This window comes from Anas acuta, chromosome 1 (assembly GCF_963932015.1).
Source record: "Anas acuta chromosome 1, bAnaAcu1.1, whole genome shotgun sequence".
Classification (NCBI taxonomy): domain Eukaryota; kingdom Metazoa; phylum Chordata; class Aves; order Anseriformes; family Anatidae; genus Anas; species Anas acuta.
Window position 1 is genome coordinate 65,933,261 of NC_088979.1, and position 6,440 is coordinate 65,939,700.

The following is a 6,440-nucleotide window of genomic DNA, read 5'->3' on the forward strand; positions in this document are numbered from 1 at the left end:
TTCAGTCTGGAGCAGGACCACAAGTCAGTTTTTCCCGTGCCTTGCCCTGACATGTGATGCCTCCTGTGGGCAATCCAGGACTTCTTCCAGCCCCTTTGTCCCTCAGGGACCGGCTGTCATGCACCACGTCACTGCTAACCCAGGAAGGCACTGTGTGGTGTCCTGCTGACCTCCCAGCACTGGTGTTGGCATGCAGCTCCCTGCCCACAGACCTCACAAAAATGCCTCCTCCCCAGGACTTCAGAAACCTCAGACAAGAAGCCCTAGTCTAGAGCACCAGGATCCCAGCTTGAGGTTAAGGCTTCGTGGTGCTGCCACTAACCGAGTAGTGACTCAGAAACAGAAGCGATGCAACCATTGATTGAAGTAAGGAGATACAAATCCTTCATGTACCATTTATTAATTTATCCCTAACATAATTTGTGAACTCTTTATTTCACTATTGTCATCCTCATTTATACTGGAGACCTTAGAATGTTGTTTAAGAGAGGGAAAATTGCCAGTTTTTGAGACCATGCTGCCATTTTCCACAGGAAGAAGAAGCATATAGCTGATGACACCTATTGACATACCGCAGTCTTTGGGGATGTGTCATATGCCAGACAGAAGAGCCATCAGATAAGGTGACCAGTGTTATCCGATGTCTAAGCTCTACTTCTCTGGGACAGTCTTTTCACGTACGCAAGGGAGGTGGGAATCTCTAATGGCAACCCTGGCCACAGGTGCCAAACAAGTTGCCAGCACAGAAACTCAGACATTTACCAGGCTCAAAAAGAGCAAAACTGCAGGAAATGAGGTTAAATGACTTTGAAACGATCACACCTACCAACTGCTGCAAACACATTCATTGCATTCATTGAATGAAGCCATCTGATCACAAGCTGTTCAGCGAGCAGCAGAATGAGCATCGCTAGCTCTTCTGGAGATATGTGTCCTTAGCACACACACAAACCCCTCCATTCCAGCCCTTTCAGCTCTCCCCTCATGGCCTCCCCTCACGGCCAACCAATTTCCCTCACGCTTCTACAAATTCAGATGCTCTGAAAACATGAAGTGGGCTACGAGATTCAAAGTGAGTTTATAATGCAATGATATGTGCTATCCTGCTTTTAAAAAACTAGACTAAAACCAAATATCTACAGAGTAATGGTGTAGTTGCCAGATAATATTTTTTAAACTTTCCATTTATTTTTTCCAATTTTTTTCCAATTTTAACTAAATTTCTTCAGAAGAGCTCTATCTTAGCTGTCTTTTTTTTTTTTTTCCCATAAAACATTGTGATCACACACACCACTACCAGGATTTTAAGTCAAAATATTACATCTGGAAGTGCAACAGCCTGGTTTCCTACAGCTCAGGAAGAAATGTATGTTTTTAGGGGCTGTCTGCTGAGAAGACCATGTCACTTTGTGGTCAGTTATTACTGAGTATTTATAAACAAAAATGTGCAAGTCCAGCAGCTATATATATAGAGGCACTTTTAGGGAAGCTGGTGTCGTTCTGTGGTTTCGCTGTGCAGATGATTCATTTATACTGCTCAAGATGCCGGAGCAGAGCTGTGAAATTCCTGACTTGAAGACCAGGCTATTCCCCATATGTCTCACTCATTGCTCATCTCACTGGAGAGCTGTTTCCCACACCAGGGTTGCACGCAGATACCTTTGCTGCTCATGCGTGGATTTTTCTCTCTTAGGACATCCCAACCAAATAACCCAAAATCTCAAATAATATTTAGCATTCTAGCAGTCCCTTCCTACAGGGGTTTCAAAAGGCCTTCACAAAAAAGGTATGTCTGTTCATGATCTGTAGTTCATGTAAGGGGAAATAGAAAATCAAGTGTCATGGAGTGGGGATAAGACCATCTGTACAAGGGACTCCCAGGTTCTGCTGTCTTTCCTGGGAGAACTCATCCAAATTGCTCCATGGTTGATGCTGTTTGACATCCAGGGACTGCACTCACATGGATTTTGCTAATTAGTTCTGTTACTCAGTTTGGCTGAGCCAGCTTCACATGATTAAAAATAGGAGAAAATTTCTCTTGTTCACATAAGAATAAGGTGGCAAGACGTTAAGAAATATTGAATGTTGAAAGCTAACTGGCAAGAAGATGCGAAGTAAACCACAGCTATTGCACCAACAACACATGTTCTTGGGCTTATTGATATGGGCAGACCTGGTTTTAATAATTTATAATGTCCTTGTGCATAGTTCCCAGATGGGCTCTTGGGGAGCTCTGAAATGAAGAGGCAAGAAAAACTATCCAGCTCTGAAAAACACCAAATAAAAGGGACAGAAAGAGTAAGACTGAGCAGAGGGACTAGCCTGATGTGCAATGGATGCCAAGAATACAGGAATTCATATGCTTTTCCAGAGAAATAAGTGCTGTCACATACCAGTTGTATTTGGTATATGGGAGAAACGGGGAGAGATGGGCCAAGAAACAAACACGCTGTCACGAGGGGGTGCTTGCTTCACTAGAGAAGTGACAGCTTGGTTGCAGGCTGCCTCCCTGCTGCCCCATGGGCTCCTAAGCTTTCAACAGCTCTTTTCACTGCAAAAGCAACCCGACAGGCTGCAAAGACTGATTACACAGGCAAGGGCTGGAAGGGGAAGGGAGGAGGAGGGGACCTTCACTGTAGAAGTCAACAGGCTGCAAGGGGCTAAGTGAGGGCTAGAGAGGCCCAGAGCCAGCAGCAATAAGCCAGAGGGACTTCAAGCAACAGAAGGCGGTGTTTATCCTCTCCAGTGCTTCTTCTGCCCTCAAATGGAGTCTAAGCCAACAGAGGAAGATGTCTGAGAAGCCTCTACCTGCTTCGGCCATGCTCTTCACTGTACACATCACACCCATGTTTGCAGGCCCCTTCTGGGACATGGCAAAGTCTTCGTCCTGCCCACTAGTGCTGCACATAGGCTGCCAGCAGCAGATTAAATTGTCAGCTATAAGATGATGAAATAAAGAAAGGATTGCTAAAATGTGGGGTTTGTTGGCTTTTTATTTATGGGAGAAAACCATCCTTGGGTACGGTCTACATGACATATGGCACAATGCGGGCAAGCAGGGAAGGTGGATTGTTGCAAGGCTGAGGTTGATGGGAGCTGAAGGTTGATGGTCTCTGTTCCTGTGCACCAAAATGGAGATGGTAATCTAAATTGCTAAGTAGTGACAGTTTCACCATCACCACATCTGAAAGCCTCTCAAACATTACAATAAGAGTGGGGAAAAAGAGGCCCTTTACTTTCTATTCCCATGGATAAAATTGCATATAGGTATGCTGAACAGTGTTCATGGACTGTCAAAGGGCAGTTTCACCAGTGCAGCAAGTGAGATCAGTGGGGCCATGCAAGCACAGATGTGTGCGTACTTCTCTACATTTCTGCAGCTGATTGCTGACAAGCCAGGTGGGCCACAACTGGCAGCTCTGCTTGAGCGTTTTCCCAAGCCATCACTGCTTGGATGGAGCAAACCTATAGCATACACTTCCTACCACGTCTCTGTGCGAGGCTTTAAGTAAAGCTGCAGCACAGGCACGGCCCCTCACCATGTTGGGGCTGACCAGCGTGAGCAAACGATGCCAAGGAAAGCAGCGAGCAGACACTTCCCACAGCTGTGGCATCATCTCAGACCGCAGGCAGTGAGTCAGTAGGGGACGTGGTTTGAAAGCTAGCAAAAGCAAACCTGAGATTGCTGAGCAGCTTTTTTTCCCCTCCACTTCCAAAATGTGATGCTTGCAATCACAAACAGTTTTTTTATGTATGAAGTAACATAATGCACTCTGTGGACTTGCATGTGAAAACTGTATAGGGATTTAAATATGTGGCACTGGTTATGAAAAGCCCATGGTAACAGCAGGCAGGGGATGAAGTGTGACCAGATGAGGAGCATGAAGTCATGTAGAGTTACAAGAGCCAGAACAACAGGAATAGAATAAGATTTCTAAATCAGTTATGGTGGCTGCTTCAAGCAGTCAATCCAGAAAACAATGAACTTGAGAAGCTAAGCAAAGAAAACCAGATGACGGAGCTTTTTGTTCATGATTACTGTTCTTGTTGGCTGTATTTAAATTTAATTGGTAAAAAAAGTCACTTTAGCTCTGAAAAACAATGACAAACATATATTCTGAGAGTAGGGAAAAACTGAGCTGGTGTTGATCTGTAGTAGTGGTTACTGTAGGTGCACTCAGAGGGTAATAGTAACCATTCTTTTTTTATTACATGTTCCTGAATGAAATCTTTGTCTCACCCAGGAGATGAAGTCATTTATTTAATGCAGACAGTAAATCTTGTAGTTTTAATATCCTTCTGACACACAAGTATAGTTTACACACTTGTTTTAAGAAGCACAAAAGATGAAATACTCTTAGTGGGTACAGTTACCCATGATATTTCTTTCCTGCTCCACAGAAAGAAAGTGCAATTCATTCACAAAATGTTCTGTGGGACTGGGGTGGGGTGTCACAGTGCAAAACGTAAGAAAACACAGATGATAGGGAAATAAATGCGCCAAAGTTTCAGTTGTGTTTTGCATTTTTGCTCAGTACTTGTCCTGTGTTCAATGTCACGATGGTCAGCAATTCTGACTGACAGCAAGAGCTGCTTGAGAGAAAAATGAAACAAGAAACTTATTCTGGATTGGTGATATCATGGAAAAAAAGGGTTGCAAATAAATGAATAACATAAATAGATGATTCTCAAGTGGAGAAAAAAAAAATCAGAATATTTGAATATGGGAGAATCAAGTCAATTCAGAAGAAAAAGAGCAAATCCCAAAATCACCATTGCACTTCTGAAGAAATGCAAAAGCAAGCCAAAGTGATGCTGCAAGATCACATTTGCTTGCAGATTTTCATCTGTCCAATTGGTGCATGTACACAACCAAGAACCAAAGAAAAAAGAAAAGATTTTGTATCATTAATTCAGGTTAATGAACAAGTTTGTTTTAATAAAAACAGCGATCACCAGTTGATCTTGGAGGGTTCTGTTGTATTGACGATGGCTGACTACATGAGAAGAGTATAAACATACTAGGGGCACCAAAATTAATTTAAGGATGATTTCGTGCTTCAACTGCACTGAGCTAAGGCCTTCCCCAGTGTGTTCTGCAGCAGCTGAAAAGGGAAGTTGTCATTTCAGCAACTATTTTTAAAGATTTCGTGCAGATTTTACAAATGGAAAATCAAGACAATATTTTATGCTATATGTGGGGTGTTTGTTTGTTTTCCTTCCAGAATATCCCTTGATTCAGAGCCTCCCTGCAAAACTGAGATCCCTGTTGGTCCTCCTGGCTGTAGCTTCCAGGATCTGCTCCCTCAGGGGCAGTTATTATAATGGGGACCTGGCAGAAACCTGCATTTTCTTTAAGGACAAGTCATCTAACCTGACCTTCTCAGAAGTGTTGAGCCATTCCTTATGTCTTCACGGAAAGCTCAAAAATGTCAGGACCTTTACGGATCACTGTTTTGATTAAAGTACAAGTTCTCGTGAATAGTCTTGCCAGGGAGAGTGGCTTCCGGCAGAGTGTATGAATAATTGATACAGATCTTGGCTTGATAACATAGTTACGGGAACAAAACAAAAATGGGGAACTGAATTTAACCATGTAATGCCATTATGATATGGCAGTGTTGTTTGGAAACTTTAACCATCGAGGGCTCCCCTAAAGTTGCAACTGGCCAGCTCTGCATGGCAAGGACACAGCTCTCAGCCACAGGCTCTTGATGGATGTTAAAAGATCCAGGAGAAATCCTGAAAGAGTCACGGTAAAAAAGCACATACTCCTCAGCACTCCAATGGTAATTTTTAGACTCAGATCTCTTTCCCTCCACATGAAGATCAAGAGAAAGATAAAAATATATATATATAGGGAAATATACATACCCATGCATGGAGAAATACAGAGGCTGCCACCTGCTGAGAGGGAAGGGTTGCATTCCATGTGCAAAGATCCCCAAAAGAAGGGTGGAAATGAAAGCCCCACAGGATTTCTGTCTCTGCTTGTCACAGTGCCATGCAAGGTGAACCCGCCACAGGATGCTGGCTATGCTCTCCAAGGAACTCCCAACTAATCTGACTGTTTGAGGCAAACTGGCAAGTGTTTGGAGAAATTCAAAATTATTTAACAGCAAAACACCAGCCAGAAAAAAAGGGTTGTTATTATAACACAATTAACAGTGTTTTGTTGATGTTTAAATGCATAGTGAGAGCCTGAAGACTATGTTAAAACATATTTTCTTTACATAATTCTACATTAAAATTTCAGTAAAAACACAGAATGACAGAATGTTTGGGATTGGAAAGGACCTTAAAGCCCACCCAGTTCCAACCCCCTGCCATGGGCAGGGACACTCCCACCAGAGCAGGTTGCCCAAAGCCCCATCCAGCCTGGCCTTGAACACCTCCAGGGATGGGGCACCCACAGCTTCTCTGGGAAACCTGTGCCAGTG